A 4,992-nucleotide genomic window follows, 5' to 3' on the forward strand; every position below is an offset into this window, starting at 1 on the left:
ATGGGGGCGTCGCGATAGGAGTGTATATAATGATGTGAGTTTGAATATTTTGGTGTGGTCTCTGGGATTAGAACTTCCTGTTGAAGTCTCTCACCAGGATCCACCGCACTTTGCAAACTGCTTTTCTATTTTCTGCAGAATAAACTCTTTTTCTTACCAATCCAATTTTGTTGGTATTTTAATCACGTTTCCAACAATTTGTCATACATGTCGGCTTACCCTGGGCTTCCCTTCCAGAGAGGGTGAGTGATGTGTGTGTCCAGCCATGATGTGCACCCCCTTCTCTTTCAGAATGAGGTGGGCAAGTGCATCTGTCTGGAAGCAAGATTTTTTTTGTGGGCGGAACACACTTGGAAACAAAGAATGTTTCCATACTGGGCTTTAATGCTCTCCCGTAGTTTTTTTCAGCAAGTGAGGCTGGGCTGGAAAGAGAACGGATGCACTGCACGCATGCTCCAGCATCCGCAGCCCCCCCCCCATCCCTTTCTCATCCCTGATCTCCTCCTCTCTTCTCTCCTCCCCCCCCCCCGCTAGGATCTGCCCAGAGGGAAAGGAACTAGCTCATCTACTGATAGGGAAAGGGGGGGGAAGGGAGGAGGCTGATCTGTCACTGGGAATCTCTCCAGCATCCTCCCAGTAGCTGGCTTTATCCAGGAGCAGCTGGGACTCTGGGTATTTCAGCACCAGCAGCCCTGGACAGCTCCAGATTCATTGAACTGGTACTTTGAGCTACTGGCTGAATCCGCCCAGAGACCTACGTCATCACACAAAAGAAAGAGGCGAAGCATCCTTGTTGGGTGCCCCTTTGATCTGCACTAGCTCCTGCTTCTCCCTGGAGCCCCACAGCGGGATTTTCTCCTAAACCATGGGCAGAAAGATGCTTCTCAGCCTGTTAACGGTGTTGTCCTTGATCGTAGGCCAAATGTTTGGCTTCCCGAAGCCGGAAGGTGCAAGAGAAGGTAAGCAAACCAGTCTTACGAATGGGTTGGTCTCGTTTTAAACTTCTTCATCTTTCGGTAGTTGTAATGTATTCTTGTCACCCCTTGCCTTGCAAGGCGAAAGAAATAACCCAAGGAGAGGTTCTGAGATGCTGAACAATTTTTAAAGGATAAAAATTATACCACGTTGGTTCAAATTGGTTCCAAAACCTACGTATACAGATTTGGAACACAGCCCCTAGATAAAAGCTGATGTGTGTGCCAAGTTAAATAGACAAGAAAAAAGAGGGGGGTTCCAGAAAAATTGGAGAAAAAGTTTGAATTTCTTTTATTCTAGATTTTTTTTTTCTTCATGCTGGGCCTCTGATTTACAAGGAAACATTTTCGCAGTCTCCCTTTGTTACAGGTTTCTCTTAATGTCATGCAGTCTTTTAATCTCTTGATTATTCCAAGCTGATTACATTACTGCTATTTTAGTCCAGTTCTTATGAGATTCTTTTTTAAATTGTGTGCATTAGTTGATTTATGATGACAAATAACAGTGATGCCTTCATCTGAAGGAATATCCAGTGCTAATTCTATTAATTAAAAACAAAAATAAATCCATGTTTTGTTTGGTTTTCCCCTGACAAGATTCCTCTGGGACTTGTTTCAGCATTTTTAAACAAGTGGAGTATTTGGGGAAAGAGGTCGGGATGGACTTTAATAATATATTTTATTATTATATACATAGATATGTGCAAGAGAGAAANCCACCACGTCGCTCATGCCCGGACCGCCGCCTCGGCCGCCGCCGCCGCATCCCGGAAGAGCAGGCCCGACGCCGGCCTCGGCCCCCGGCCGCCGCCTCAGCGCTCATTTCCGGGCGGGCGAGGCCTGGCCCGGCGCGTCCCGCCTCCCATCGCTCTCTCCCGCCGAGGCGCATGGGACGGGTAGTCCCGCGGCGTTCGGGCGTCCCCGGGGGAAGCGCCTTAGGAGACGCGGCCCGCCGGGGGTTTCTGAAGCCCGGAAGGGAGGAGAGGGGCAGGGGTCTGGGGAACTACAAGTCCCATCGTCCTTCTCCAGTTGCCCGCTAAGAGCCTCTTCCTTCCTCCCCTTCCTAGTTTCCTTCCTTCCCACTCTTTCTTTCTTTCTTTCTTTCTTTCTTTCTTTTTCCTCCCTCCCTCCCACTCTCTTTTTCTTTTCTTTCTTTCTTTTTCTTTCCTTCTTTCCTTTCTTTTTCCTCCCTCCCTCCCACTCTCTTTCTTTCCACCCTCCCTCCTTCCTTCCTCTCCCTCTTTCTCCTTCCTTCCTTCCTTCCTTCCATCTATCTATCCATCCACAGGTGCCTATCTCAGTTTTACCTGACTCTAGGCGCCTTATAATAAAAATGCAGAAGATATACTGTATCAAAAAATAAAACACATGCCACTGCCCCAGCAATCATCCCCAGCCAGGGGAAGGGCACTATCCAGGCCCAGGGCCTCAGCTACAATCCATCTTTATTCATTTATTTAAAGCATCGTCTTGTCCACGACTTACCTTAGTAAGTATTTGACAATTGAAAGGTGGTGTGAGTTAGAGTCACTTTATTAGATTTTCTGGTCAAGAAATGCTGAGAAGCCTGATGATAGTTATTGTTATAGAAATGGTTAGTAGTTACTATTTGGTATAACTAAAAAGTTGATACTGTAACATCATTATGTATCTTACTTCACTTTAAAAGGTTGAAAGTCACTGCTTTCTGTCTCTTTTTTATTCCCCTCTATCTGCTTTCCCTTTTTTCCATTGTCTTTTTTATTTCATATTAAGAAAAAAAAAACCTTTTAATAAAAATATACGATAAAAAAAGAAGCCTGAAGATGGCACCAAAAGACAGCTTTCCAAAATAACTTTGGAGAGTTCAAAGCTTTTGGAACATCCTTAATCATGCAAACAAAAAAAACAACGTAATCATTTCATAGAAGTGGGAGATAATCTTTTTCCTTTTACAAGATAGTCTAAATCAGGGATGTCTAAACTTTGGCAACTTTAAGACTTGTGGACTTCAACTCCCAGAATTTTTCCTGCTGGCTGGGGAAGTCTGGGAGTTGAAATCCACAGATCTTAAAAGTTGCCAAGGTTTGGACAGACTTGATCTAAATACAGAGTTCTAAGTTTCTACCGAAGCCTCTTATTTAGAACTTTAATCTTTAGCTAGAAGGTCAAATTTATTCCGCTGGATTTTAGCCACAGTTCCTTCACCAATTTATCCATGATTGAAGTCTATTACTGTCACCTCCTAAGTCACTGAACTATTGGGAGGAACCATAGCAAAATCAGAACTGTGCACATAGATCCTGTTCCTACATTTAATTTTTAAAAGTAGCTTTAGGCTTCCTGTGGATGTATTATTTATTAAATTTTTATCCCACATTTATTACATTTATAAATAATTCAAGGTGGCGAACATACCTAATACTCGTTCCTCCTCTTTTCCCCACCACAACATTACTGTGAGGTGGGTTTGATTGAGAGAGAGGGACTGGCCCAATGACTTTCATTCCCAAGTCAGGACTAGAACTCACTGTCTCCTGGTGATTGGTTCAAAGACATCCACTAGGCTTTCATGCCTAAGGCGGGACTAGAACTCACTGTCTCCTAGTTTCTAGACCAGCATCTTAACCACTAGACTAAACTGGCTTTTTTTCTCATTTCCTAGTCTGGCGTACCAAGTGGGGCTGACGTCACGGGCGTCTACCTCTTTCACGCAGGACTATTCTGAGCATAATGTAATGAGCATAAGGCATAGGACAAGTCAACATTACTCTTGGCTTTAAATTATGCCTATCTTTGCCCAGAAAAACCTGTTTGCCCAACACTGTAATAGAAGCTTAAGTGCAGGAGTTTCCATTACTGTGATTCAGCATTACGGTGTGTGCGTTTGATGCTCTTTCCGCTACCATCTGGCCATTCTTTCCTTCCAGTGCCTTAAAATAAACAAACATTAGCTGATGTATTCCAGAATATCCTTGATGTGTAGGTGTGTGATTTAAATTTCTCTTAACCTTCTGGGCCCTCCATTCTCTCCTCCTTTGAAATAAGAGTTTTGGTTTTCTGTTATTTTCCAGAACAGTTCCCAACACCGATTATTCAGTACTTTTCAAGAAATGACTAAAGCCAAAAAGCAGATAGATCAAGTGTTTCACTGACAGACACTATAGTGTAAGAACACCATGTTTCTACCCATAAAGTAGTTTCTGGGGTATCCACTCAGTGGGGTTTTGCCTACAATTATTTTATGTGCCTCTCTTGAAGTTGGCCCAGTGGAACAGAGACCTCCAACCTTTTGGGCACCAAGGACCGGTTCTGTGGAGAAAGATTTTTCCGCGTACCAGAGAAAGTGTGGTTTTGTGTGCTGCATGCATCCCATGGATGGGGCTTGGCTTGTTTGTGCGGCCCAGTTGCTGGCATGCTGTGGCCTGGTGCTGGTCCATGGACCAGGGGTTGGGTAACCCTGCTCTAGAGTTGGGATCCCTTACATTTGGCATTGATAGCATGTGTGAAAAGTCAGAAAAACATGGGAACTGATAATACAGATAGTCCTCGATTTATAACAATTCATTTAGTGACTGTTTGAAGTTACAGAAGTTACAGAAATGGCTGTCCAGTCTGTTATGTCTGAAATGGTATAGGGTTTCCTGCCTGAGCAGGGGGTTGGACTAGAAGACCTCCAAGGTCCCTTCTAACTTTATTATGGATCATCGCACAGTCAGCCAGATGTTCAGACTGGATTTGGCATTTTGTCTACCTATTGAGTCCTTACCAAGGACCTGGGATAGGCAGATGTGGATGTTTGATGGTATATTACAGATATCGTCGCAGGATGGAAGCAGATCCTAGTAAGGCCGCCTTTTGCAATTGACTAATGGCGAATTTGTCAATGCCAATGGTGTTCAAGTGGTGCTCCAGTTGTTTTGGGATTGCACCCAAGGCACCTATTACTATTGGTACTACCCTTGCTTGCTTTTGCCACAGTCTTTCTATTTCTATTTGTAGGTCTTTGTATTTTGTTATCTTCTCCAGTTCTTTCTCG

This window comes from Protobothrops mucrosquamatus, unplaced genomic scaffold, assembly GCF_001527695.2.
Source record: "Protobothrops mucrosquamatus isolate PMUCROS unplaced genomic scaffold, P.Mucros_1.0 scaffold_8, whole genome shotgun sequence".
Taxonomy (NCBI): domain Eukaryota; kingdom Metazoa; phylum Chordata; class Lepidosauria; order Squamata; family Viperidae; genus Protobothrops; species Protobothrops mucrosquamatus.